Source organism: Ornithorhynchus anatinus, chromosome 17, assembly GCF_004115215.2.
Source record: "Ornithorhynchus anatinus isolate Pmale09 chromosome 17, mOrnAna1.pri.v4, whole genome shotgun sequence".
NCBI lineage: Eukaryota > Metazoa > Chordata > Mammalia > Monotremata > Ornithorhynchidae > Ornithorhynchus > Ornithorhynchus anatinus.
The window spans coordinates 7885862-7898858 of NC_041744.1; the positions used below are offsets into that span (position 1 = coordinate 7885862).

The 12997-nt window shown below is 52.3% G+C and overlaps 1 protein-coding gene across 4 annotated transcripts in view; it reads right to left on the minus strand.

Moving 5' to 3' along the window:
* ABR (ABR activator of RhoGEF and GTPase) overlaps window positions 1-12997 on the minus strand; it is a 162805-nt gene that overhangs the window by 104644 nt on the left and 45164 nt on the right. The window contains exon 1 of one of the 4 annotated variants that reach the window (XM_029081821.2): window positions 6985-7082. The exons of the other annotated variants lie outside the window; for them this stretch is intronic. The gene's annotated coding sequence lies outside the window, so the exon portion shown is untranslated. Of the gene's footprint in view, window positions 1-6984; window positions 7083-12997 lie in introns of those variants that run through there. 4 annotated transcript variants of the gene reach the window in all.

Sequence of the window (12997 nt, forward strand, 5' to 3'; positions counted from 1 at the left end):
CGGGACAAAACGCCTGACCTGCCCTCGGAGAGGAACCTCAGAGAGGAAACGGAGATGCCCACGCCCTTGAGTGTTTTATTCACACAATAAGGAGACCCCGCCTTGGGAAGGAAGGGAGGGAGGTTGGTACCCACTAGGTCTCAAGCTTGGAAAACAAAACTTCCCACTGGGATGCCCCAGTTCCTACCTGTGACTGTGAGACCCTCCCAAGGCGGCCGTCCTATGGAGAGGAGGTGACTGGTATTCCCGCCACACTGGCCTGCTCCCTCTCCCTGCTGGGCTCGTTTGGAGCAGGTCCCAGCAGCCCCTCAGGAGAAGGCCGGTGGTGCGACAAGCCCCGTTCTGGGATTTACCTGCTTTCCCGCTTCCGGGTGTGGTCCTAGGTGGTGATGAGCTGCCATCTGGCCGTACAGGGAAAAGCTCATCCCAGGGGGTTGGGGGAAAAAGGAAAAAAAAAAAAAAAGCCCAGGGGGCTTTCCGAAAGATGGGGGAAGCGATTGGCTCCAAAGGTGTTTCCCAAATTTCCTGTACCCTCCTAAGTGCTTAGTACAGTGCTCGGTACCATTGGTACCAGTGCTCGGTACCATTAACTGAAAAGTGAATTGGGAGAGGCCATTCAATCCAAAAGGGTCCCTGGCTCTGTCCCTTAGTGGGTGCCCCAGGCCCGGTTATGAGGTAACCGGCAGCCACTTGAAAACTTCTTACCAAGCACAACGACCAACTCTCGGGTATCTGAGTCGTAGGATAATTGAAGTTCACAGATAATCCCAAAAGGTACATTTTTAACCAGTCGACTGATGGTATTTACTGAGCACCTTCTGTGTGCACTCCACTAATCGCTTGGGAAAGTACAATAGAGTTGGTAGACATGAACCCTGCCAGTCTGGCCACCACACTTTCTCGGAACTGTTAAGAGTCAAATCATGTTGATTTGAGGTTCAGCTCATCTCCCTGCCCATGTCCACTACCTGGTGAAGGTCCTGGGGAAAGAATGAATGGCTTAATGGCAGGCAGAGGGGCGAGAGAAGGAAGGGAAGCAGGACTAGACACAAACTGACAAATCAGCCCACAGAAGAGAGTCAGATGCGGTGCCCTGCCACAGACTCTGGGTGCCAGGAAACATAAAACGTGGCAACAGACCAGTGCTTGTGGTATACACACCCCGCTGGGCAGAGAGCCTTCCATTCAGACTTCCTGGGACCCCAGTTCAGAAAGAACTAAAACCAAAACCAACCTAAGGAGCAAGGATGACAAAAGTCACTCAGCAAAGGGACTGGGTGAAGCCTGGGCCTCCAAGTGTCAGATTCTAGCCACTCCAAGCACGGGGAGACAAAGGAGCAACTTCCCTGAGCCGAGCCTGGCTCAGTTTAACCGGAAAAGGTGACCCATCACCCAAGGGTCCTCGTGGCCCCAGGTCTCAGTCACGGGGCTGCCTTTAGGAACAACACATTTTCATCGGGACTTCCTCAAATCCCAGCAGCTACTCCCTGAGGAATGTATGGTTCCCACTGGGAAAGGGAAAGAGCAGGCACCTGACACTAGCCCTCCCCTTAACTGGTCAATGACTCGACCAAGAGATTCTGGGAAGAGGGGTGTCCAGCCTTACCCGCTCCCCCTATCCCCAACGTCCTCCCTCCCACCAGATTTTTTAATGGTATTTCTTAAGCGCTTACTCTATGCCAGGCACTTCTAAGTGCTGAGGTAGATTCAAGGTAATCAGATAGGACACGGCCCCTGTCCTACATAGGGCTCACAGTCTTAATAACCATTTTACCGATGAGGAAACTGAGGCCCGGAGAAATTAAGTGACTTGCCCAAGGTCACACAGCAGACAGGTGGCGGCAGCCAAAGGGAGACCCCCAGTACGACCGCTCGAGGTCATAATGCCTCATGGGGATGTTCAGAGCCTTGGGCAGCAGACACAGCCGGAGCCATCTGACAAAGCAAACTCGGTACATCAAGGGCAAGCACGCCCGCCCCTTCCCTGCCAGAAGAGACACAGTGGAAGGAGGGGAGGGAAAGAGCCATCTTGGAGTCATTCATTCATTCACTCATTCAATCGTAATTATTCAGCGCTTATTATGTGCAGAGCACTGTATTAAGTGCTTGGGAAATAACAATACAACGACAAGTGTCAATCCCTGCCCACAACAAGCTCACAGTCTGAGGCCAGGGGGGAGACAGACATCAATATAAATAAAATTACAGAAAATAAATTTACTCAAGTGCTGTGGGGCTGGGAGGATGGGGCGGGGAGAGCACAGGGGGCAAGTTAGGGTGACGCAGAAGGGAGTGGGAGATGAGGAAAAGTGGGGATTAGTCTGGGAAGGCCTCTTGGAGGAGATGTGCCTTCAAAAAGGCTTTGAAGGAGGGGCGAATAATTGTCTGGGGGATCTGAGGAGGGAGGGTGTTTCAGGACAGAAGCAGGACGTGGGCCAGGGGTCGGTAGCGAGAAAGGTGAGATCTAGGCACAGTGAGAAGGTTAGCATCAGAGAGGGAAGTATGTGGGCTGGGTTGTAGAAGGAAAGAAGCAAGGTGAGGTAGGCAGGGGCGAGGAGATGGAGTATTTTAAAACCAAAGGGGAGGAGTTTTTGTTTGATACGGAGGTGGATGGGCAACCACTGGAGGTTTTTGGGGGTGGAGGGATGACATGTACTGAACGTTTTTGTAGAAAGATGATCTGGGCAGGGGAGTGAAGTATGGACTGGAGTGGGGAGGGACATGAAGTTGGAGGTTAGCAAGGAGGCTGATGCAGTAATCTAGGTGGGATAGGATGAGCGACTGTATTAAGGGTCTGAATCTGAGGGTGTGAGAGATGGCGGAACCAGAGGCAAGGACCATCACCTCTGACCTGATTCGGCCCGGGAACCCATTCCCCCTCCCAGACACCAGGGGGAACAACAGGCTGACGTTTCTGAGCGGGGAGAGCGCCACCGCGGTGAAGATGCAGCACCGAGGAGGCGAGCCACAGGCACCCGGCGCACAAACCTACTGCTCATAGATTCAGAAAACACCCCCGCCACAGCGTGGGAGGGTGTGGAGTCACAGGAGATGGTGCTGCCGTTCGCACAGAGCCACAGGGTGGGTATCTCCCAATGGGTGGGTGCGATACTGCACCAACTCGAGATGAGATTGGCCAGGGGAAGCTGGAAGTTGGGGGGAAGGGGAGCAAAAATCAGAGTGAGAGGGAGCCAAGAATTCCCATCCAATAAAGAGAGAGTTCTGCAGAGGGTAGGCGGCCTTCCAGGTTGGCCTGGGGCCTGCAGGACAGAGTCTGGAAAAGGAAGAGGGAACCGGAAAACCTGGAAACCACAGAATCCTTACCTTTTAGGACTAGGTACCTCATGATCTCATTTGACCCCAGAGAAGAGAAGCAGTGTGGCCCTGGTGGAAAGAGCAAGGCCTGGGAGTCAGAAGGACCTGGGTTCTAATCCCTGCTGTGCCACTTGTCTGCTATATGACCTTGGGCAAGTCACTTAACTTTTCTGTGCCTTAATTCCCTCATCTGCAAAATGGGGATTAACACTGCCAACTGCATATGGGACAGGGCCTGTGTCCAACCTGGTTAGCTTGTATCTACCCCCGGGCTTAGTACAATGCCTGGCACATAATAAGCACTTAAATACCACAAAAAAAGACAAAAGGTTTTGCTAAACCTCCCAGAGACCCTAGGGACCCCCAGTAGGACACCAGAGCGCAAGCACTCTGCAGTGAGGGGGTGGGGGTGGGGGGGGTGCCTCTCCTGTCCCGAGGGGACCTCAAGCTCTGGCTAGCGAGGAAAAGGGCCTGTCGCAATTCGCACCCCAAGGAGCTCCCCTGTTCTCTCTACCCTCCCCAGCTGCTGTGTGGGATTTCACTTCAGTCGTTCACAGAAGTTGCTATTTTTACTCCAAAGTGTTCTTCATCTCGCAGCAAAGGTGCCGGGGAAATGTGAATTTATTTTAACTTCTGCAGGACAAGCATGTCTCTCTCTAAAGGCCCTCTGCAGGGGTCAGGGGGCCAAGAGGAGACCTCAGGAATGGGGTTTCCTTTCCAGGAAGGGTCTAGCCACGGGAGCTGGCTCGCAGGAACGGATCGGGCTCCAGGAAGGGCGGCCGCCAGCTCTTCCACCCAGATCCGGTTCTCTACCCATTCCAGCTTGCTCGGGACCCCACCATTCAAAGTCAGTCGGCCATCCCGGGGTGGACCACCCAGCCCTGCCTCAGTCTTGCTCGGGTGTCAAGACGCAGGGGGCGGATTGTTGCCCGTCAAGACAGAGAGGGTTCCTTCCGCCTTGCGCTGCACTCCCAGTCCCCAGTCAGGATAGAAAAGTGACAGCAAGAAACACACCAGCACAAGCACAAAAAGGAAATTGAGGGAAAGCTCAATATGGGGAGGGAACTTGTCTATTTTGTTACGTTCTACTCTGCCAAGCACTTAGTACAGTCCTCTGAACACAATAAGGGCTCAATAAATAGCACTGATTGACTGAAAACAGATCATTGCTATTACCTCACTCCCCTTCCCCCACCCCTGCCAAGCCCCTCTCTCCCTTCTATTGTTACATTGTACTGCTATATTGTACTCTCCCCAAGCAATTAGTACAGTGATCTACACACTAAGCGCTACATTAATACAACTGACTGATTCCCAATGCCCGCCTACATTCAAATTCTGGCCAATCACAGCCTTTACAGCTTTCCCCACTCTGCTCTGGCTCCCGCCCTAACCTGCTCTCCCAAGGGCTCTCTGTGCTCTGTCCCTTCCATGAGAAGCAGCATGGCTTCTCATGCATAAGCTCTGCACACGCCTGGAGCTTATTATAGTGTTCTTCACAAAGCTCCAGAGCTCAATATATACCATTGTTGATGCCTTCTGTGTGGTCTTGGGCAAGTCATTTGAATTCTCTATGCCTCAGTTTCCTCATCTGTAAAATGCGGATTCAACGTCCGTTCTCCCTCCTGTTTAGACTTTGCATCCGACCTGATTATCTTGCATCTACCCCTGTGCTTATGATGCAGTAAGCGCTTAATACCCCGATCATAATTATTATTCCAATGCTCTCTTCATCCTCTCCTGTCTCTGATTCTTTCACCCCAATCTCTGTGCGTACATAATAATAATAATGTTGGCATTTGTTAAGCGCTTTCTATGTGCCAAGCACTGTTTTAAGTGCTGAGGTAGATACAAGGTAATCAGGTTGTCCCACGTGGGGCTCACAGTTTTCATCCCCATTTTACAGATGAGGTAACTGAGGCACAGAGAAGTTAAGTGACCTGCCCAAGGTCACACAGCAGACAAGTGACAGAGCCGGGATTAGAACCCTCAACCTCTGACTCCCAAGCCTGGGATCTTTCCACTAAGCCATGCTGCTCCTTCCTCCCTTCCTTTCCCACTCCCTCCAAAGAACTTCCTTCTGTCCACCCCAGTGCCCAACACCAAGCTCACCCCGCAAAGCTGGCTCCCACCTGATTGAATCAGTCATATTTACTGAGTGCTTACTGTGTGCAAGATACCGTACTAAGTGCTTAGGAGAGTACGCCAGAGTTGGTAAACACGTTCTCTGCCCACAATGAGCTTATAGTCTTGAGGGAGAGATAGATATTAATAAATACACATTGTTGATATGAACTTAAGTGCCGTGGGGCTGAGGATGGAGTGAATTCAAAGTGCCCAAAGGGTAGAGATCCAAGTACGAGTGCCAAGAACGCCTTGGCTCTTACCACCTGTTTGCCTTTGACGACTATGACTTCAGGACTCAGAAATCTCAGTCTCCCCTTTGTCCCCAGGTCCCAGGACGCCTCATAGTTGGATTAGCTCGGGGGGACGGTCCCCTTCTACTGGGGTCGGGAGGTGGGGTGCAAAGAAAGCAAGTTTGAGTCAGGGACTGGAGAGGATCCCAATCTGCTTGGTGTGTCCACCAGTGGAGGGGCCCGGGGACAGGTGCCTCACTCGGCATTTGCCCGCGGCTGGGTGGGGCAACAGCTGCTTTCATTAACCCTCTCAATGATGCGGGAGAAAACGATCCGCCAAACGTTCCGCCCCATTAACCTCCACACCCACTCCTGAATGAAGGAGAGGCTGTTGGAATCCCAACCCCTTAGCGAAGGGGAAGCCCTCATGCCCACGCAAACACCCTCACAGTTACACTGCTGCCCAAAGTCACAAAGCTCATCCCCACTGCCCACTGCTTCGGGCGGGTGGCGGGGGGCAGGGAGAAAAGCTGGGGGGGTCCCTGCTGCTCAAGCATGAAGGATCAAGCAGCAGGGAACATATCTACCAATTCTGTCATATTATACTCTCCCAAGCGCTTAGTTGAGTTCTCTGCACATAGGAAGCATTCAATAAAAAACCATTGATTGCTTGATTGAACAATTCTGAGTGATAAAGACTTGGGTGGTGTTGCGGGGGGAAGAGGGTCAGGAGAAGAGCGTCAGGATTGGAGGGCCCAGAGGGCTTGGCAAAATCCTCACTTGCAGTCAACGGAGCCCAGCCCACGGGATCCAGCCTCCTAAGAGCAGTATCCAGACTAGCTGAGGGCTTACAGGGACTACAGGAAAACTGGAATCAGGAACCATCCTGTGCCCCACCCCCTCAGCAACCCTTCACCTCCCTTTCCCCTCCAACCTTTCCAAGGACCCAGAACCCCAGCTGGGCCAAAGGGTCGAAGATTTGGGGAGCCCGAGGCCTTCAGGCCAGGGGCGAGCTCTCACTGACCCTGTTGGTTCTCCTAGGTTGAGTGTGGCCCAGTGGACATAGCACGGGCCTGGAGATCAGAAGGACCTGGGTCCTAACCCTGGCTCCCCCCCCCGTTGTCTGCAGTGTGACCTTGGGCGAGTCACTTCATTTCTCTGGACCTCAGTTACCTCATCTATAAATGGAGGTTAAGAATGAGAGTCCCATGTGGGACGTGGACTGTGTCCAACCTGATTTGCTTCTGTCTACCCCAGCTCTTGGCACATAATAAATGCTTAACAATTATCATAAAATAAAATAAAAACTCACCCTTGGAGCTCTAAGTGGCCACAGTCCAGTTGTGGGTGGGATCTAGAGATGGGCCGGAGTAGGGAGGGGAAGAGGCAGACCTCTCCTCTCCCTTTCCGTTCTTCTCCGGCTTTCCCTCAGAGAAAGAGAGCTGATGGGGGCCTCCCCGCCCGGGAGAAAGAGGTGGGAGGGAGAGGGTGTGCAAGTCGTTGAGGTGAGGCAGCTGTCACCCAATCACTTCCCACCTGCACAGAGGTGGAGGAGGCAGAAGCCCTGACAACTCAAGCCATCGGCATCATTTCGCTCAAATGGAAAGAGCTGATTTGAGACTTCTGAGGTTCTATGGCCAAGCCAAGCTTCTCCAGGCCCACGTTCTCCTAGAAGGGTCCTCTCTCTTTCATTTATTCTGGAGATATAGGCCCACAACAGGGAAGGGAGAGAGGACAGACTTCACACTGTGGGGGTGGAAAATGCAGCTCGGTTACTCGTTCATCTTCGGAGCAGAGGGGGCGGGGAGGGAGAGAGGGGAGGCTGCTGATGCGTCAGGAAAGGCGGCTTGGAGAACAGACGGAGGCTTGTGATAGAAGTGCCTCGAGGGAACATATAGAATCCCTGCTAGTTTCTTTCAGAGAGCCACCCGCTCGGCCGCCACACCCATCAAAGGCTGATGGACCCAAACACCTCAAGGGCTCAGTGGGGGAGAGGAGAGGTTTCCCGGGTCTCGGGGGCCCCCAGGACAGGAGAAGGGAGGCAGCTCTTTAGAAAGGGGAACAGGCTTCTCAATTTCACCTCCCGGCTCTAGCACGAACCACAACAGTTTTCCCCTTGGCTGTTGTTTCATTCCCCGCCACCTGGCAACAACAGGCCCCTGGCCCAGCCCCTCCCCTGGCCTTCCAGAGCTGGCTGGGGGTGATGTGAGAAGGAGCACGAGGGATTGGGAGAATCCCTGGGGGCTCTGGGAAAATACCCAGCCACAGCTTTGAGGGTTGTCTGCACGGCATTCATCAATATGCTCCGGGGAAAAAAAGTCCAACCCCAGAGTCAGTGGTTTCCACCCGCCCACCCAGGCTTCCCTGCATCTCAGCAGCATTGTGTGGTCAGTGGCCTCGGCCAACTGCCTTCACTGAAGGGCATCGGCACCATTTTTCCTGTGACCCCTCTCAACTGCAAAGTGAAATTCTGAGACTGAAAACACCCTAAAGCCAGCTCTTCCATCACTCCTCCCCTCAGAATTGCAATGTCCCCAGCCTTTTCTGTCCTGGGTCCCTCCCACTCTGCTCCAGTCAGCCCCCTGGCACAAAATGGCCTCAGCACTCCCTCCCCCAAAAGGTCAGCTCCTCCTGACAAATCCCATCCAGGGTAAGGCGAGATGGGAGTTTGGGTGACTGGCAAGCATGAGACCAGAGGCTTCCTAAAGGAGACGCTAATGTACTCTTCACTTCCCTTATGTTATCCGGCTAAGATTCTCCCACCTCTGACCCGCTGGGCACCCTCCTTTCCCCTGCAGAGAACTTCCTCTTCCTTCAAATCCCCCAAACCATAAGCTTCTCCATCTAGAAGGTACTTCTCTGAGTCACCTCCCACAGGAGAAATTCCCTCATTTCATCCTGACCACGCCACCCCAACTTAGTAGCAGTCGCAGTATTTACTACGTGCTTACTCTGTGCAGGGCACTATACTAAGCCCTAGGAAGGAGTTACAACAGTGGAAATAAGTCATGGACCTGTCCCTTAAGGGGACAAGTGCACCCCTTACTGTTTATCCAGTTGTTTACTTGGGTTTTCATCATCTTTACTTGTACTCTTACTCTTTTGCCTACTGAATATTTGGCAATTTGTGTCTGTTTGTCTCCTCCACTAGGCAGCAAGTTCCTCAAGGGCCAGGACCATGATCTTAATTCAGTCGTTTATTCTCAAGCACCAAATCCAGTGCTCTGTACCCAAAAAAATACCAGCGTTGCTGGTGACAGTGTACCGACAGGGGATAGGGCAGAGAGAACCCCTAAAAAAAGCCAGAGTCAAAGGCTCCTCCTTTTCTCTATAGTCTCTCCTCTCCCATACTGCAAGGGATGAGATGTGGCACTTTCACAAGTCAACAGGCTCAGCAAAATCTTTTCCCTGTGAGATGAGAGAGGTGCACACGTAAGGCTTTCTTCACCTCAGTGTGGGTGATCTTACAGATATTATGGCCTGTACACTGCTATCCCTGCAATCCCTCTTCCAAACTTAGGCCTTCTGCCCACTCCATCTCCTCAGCAGAAGCCCCCTTGAAGTCACCCAGGTAGCACCCTTCACCACTCTAACGCCAACCTACTCAATGTGCCTCGTTCTCTTCTCTCTCACCGTCAACCCCTTGCTCTCCTCCTCCCTCCCTTTACATATCTGACCAGCTAACGCTCTCCCCATCTTCAAAGCCCAATTAAAATCACATCTCCAAGAAGCTTTCCCTCACTAACCTCTCATCTCCCTTCCCCATTCTCCCTCCCTTCTGCATCACATAGGCACTTGGGTCTGTACCCCTTGAAGACTTTGATACTTACTCCTTCACCACCCCCACGGCACTCATGTACATACCCCTAGTCTCTATTCTTTCCCTCTTCTGTATTTTATGTCTGCCTTCTGCCCTGAACAGTAAGCTTCTTGAGGGCAGAGGTTGTGTCTACCAAACCGTGTACTCTCCCAAGCATTTGGTACAGTGTTCTCTGCTCACTCTAGCACTTGATAAATAAAATCGATTGACAGATTGGGGATCGTCGAGGACAGCTTCAGAGCCCAATCTCTAATGTCCTTATGCTGCAGTTCACAGTCCTATGGGAAAGGAGAGATTTCTATTTAAGGTCTTGAAGGCGGCACCCGACTGGACAGATGTGATCACAGCTGGTGAGGGAACAGAGTTAGAGGCCATAGTTCAGCACAGGCCAGGGGCCTTCTACTCTGGCTGCTTCACCTCTGGCTATTTGTAAGACAGGTGGATGACACATGGAAAGATGACACGCAGGAACTTTGGGTCCCAACTACCCTACCTCATTATGCCAGGCCGGGCTACCAGCTTTCTGGGATATAGCACCTCGAGGGCAGGAGAGAGGGAGGTCCAGGCTGGCTGATAGGATCCTCATTCAGATGGCTGTAAAAGTAATCAAGGCCCCCCCTTTCCCCACAGCTCTATCCAAGCTCCAGGGAAAAGGGGAATCAGAGCCCACAGTAGGGTTAGCTATGCTGGGACAGGTGGGGAGCATCACCAGCCTGCTGCTCCTGGACCTGGAGTGCCCCTCAGAGTAATTTCAGGGCAGGGAGTTGTCCCTTTCCCCCCACATTACTCCTTCTCCCTTACCCTCTAAGACAGGCAGACACCAACACACCAGTGGGACACTAACACCACCTGAAAGGGAGTTGGGTAGGCAGGAACAATCCCTTTTCCCCCAAACAGGCCCTTCTGTTTCTTCGGGCAAACAAACTGGGTCACCCACCCCATGGGGCAGCATTCCCCCTCACCAAGGCTTCCAGAAGCTCCCCTATTGCCTGGAAGCTGGCTCCACTCCCGCTCCCTTCCAAAGGGCCAATAAATCTGCATTTGTCCTTGGTCCTCCAGCTGAGCAGGAAACAACGCAACAAGGCTGAGGGAGGAAGAGGGCGGGAGTAGAGTCTGAAAGTTAAAGCCCCTGGCACGGAGAGTCCATGGGCCAGATTTGGGTGAGGGGGGAGGGAGGGGATGACACCAGCTGCTCTGGGCAACCACTGCCTCTCCCAAGGACTCTGTCCCACAGGGAGGAGGGAAGAGGGGGAGAGAGAGTGGGAGAAAAGGAGAGAGATAATCCTGTCTCTTTTTAAATTCCCAAATCAACCCTCCTGTTCTTTGAAGTTCATGAGTAAGCCTTTCCTCCCCCATTTGCATTGCCCAAATTGCAGGTCCCCCCTTATTCCAGACCTAGGGCTTGGGATATGGTTAGCCTCCAGCCCATGCTGAGAGACACTGCCACTCTTAGGTGAACACCCACCTCTCCGTCCCCAGGCTCAGGACCCCGTGGGAGCCAAAGAACACCAAAGCGTGGCCCTGAGAAGAACCAACGAGAGCAGGAACCGCAAGTTATCCCTTACGAGGCTCAGAAGCAAATGGAGCCAAATCAAAACTCCTGGCACTTCCGGCCCTAAAGGCAGCTTAAGCCTAAAAAGCTGGTCTCACTAGTATCAGTCCTCAGTGAGGGGGGAAACCAGGAACGCCCAAGGCTAAGGCTCTCACAGTGGTTAGCCTGCACTTCAGCCCAACACAATGGTAGGGACGGATCCTGGGCCTCCTGTTTCCAGCAGCCCAGAAGAAGCTTCCGGTGAGCAGAGTAGTGGTGGCGGTTGGATTAGCAAGATTCCTTACTTGCCCTAAACCTTCGGGGTCATCATGGAGGCCTTCCCTCCGTTACCTCCTCTGTAAAACGGGGATTAAGACTGCGAGCCCCATGTGGGACAGGAACTGTGTCCAAACTCATTACCTTGTAATAATAATAATAATAATGTTGGTATTTGTTAAGCGCTTACTATGTGCCGAGCACTGTTCTAAGCGCTGGGGTAGACACAGGGGAATCAGGTTGTCCCACGTGGGGCTCACAGTCTTAATCCCCATTTTACAGATGAGGTAACTGAGGCACCGAGAAGTGAAGTGACTTGCCCAGTCACACAGCTGACAAGTGGCCAAGCCAGGATTCGAACCCATGACCTCTGACTCCAAAGCCCGTGCTTTTTCCACCCCAGCACTGAGAACCGTGCTTGACACACAGTAAGCATTTAACAAATATCATTATCATTATTACCATTATTATTATTCCCTGATTACTTTCTCCTCTCCCCACATTTGCTCCTTCAGCACTTGTGTGTGACCCAAGCACTTGGGTACTCACCCCCTCTTCTCTAGTCCCATCCTCCCCATGGCCCACACAAACATCCATCTCCAACCAGACGCGTATTCTTTACGTGGAATTTATTTTAGTGTCTGTCTCCCTTGCTACATGGAAAGCTCCTTGTTAGCAGGGATCATGCCTGCTCACTATTGTGAGCCCGTTATTGGGCAGGGATTGTCTCTATCTGTTGTACATTCCAAGCGCTTAGTACAGTGCCCTGCACATAGTAAGTGCTCAATAAATACTATTGAATGAATGAATGAACTATTGTCCTCGCCCAAGCGCGTAGTACAATGTTCTGCACACAGGTGTTCATTAAATAATCTTGAATGATTGATAGTGGCAGGCACTGCCAACCACCTCCCCACCGCCCGAAAAAATCCGCATGATCAAGCGAGCCGCAGCAGCTCTGACTCCTTAACTAGCGGGTGGGCACCTGACAGGCGATGATCTAACCGGGTGAGTGGGTAGAGGCAGGAAATGCCAAGAAGTTTTCATTCACTCTCCCATTACCGCCTCCTTTCCCAAGAAAGTGGGGCTGATCCAATCTCTAAGCATGAGCTCATCTACATGTGTTTCACCTCTGGCTCTCTAACATTAACGATCGTGACAATGACCTGAACAGTTCATCTTCAGAGCGCTTTACAAACGTTAACTGATTAATCTGCATGACGCCCCTGAGACACATTACCGGTCTCGGATTTACTGAAGAACAAGCTCGGGAAAGGTGCCGTGACTTGCCCCCGGCAACAGTCGGGGAACAACACTGAAGCAGACAGTTTTCCTTATTTGTCTCCCTCCCACCCTCGAGTGGGAGGTGCAACGTCTCCCTTGGCCTTCAGAAGACACCTGGAAAACCCCTGCCCACTTCTAGCCTTCACCATCCCTGAGCTGAGGTTGTCAGTCGGATCTCTGGTTTGTGGCTGACCTGAGGACAGCCAAGCACTGGGGTGGGGACCAAGACCCTATATCTGAGGGTTGGGACCTCAGATTAATTTTGGTTCTCGGAGATGCCCCACTTGGGCCCAGAGGAGACAGAAACAGGATGCTCTGATGCCAAAATATCACAGGGAAATAAGGGGAAAGGGCAGGACAATAAAACTGGGGAGAGAAGGCAGGCCTTGTGTGTTGCCAAGGGCACATTTCTGA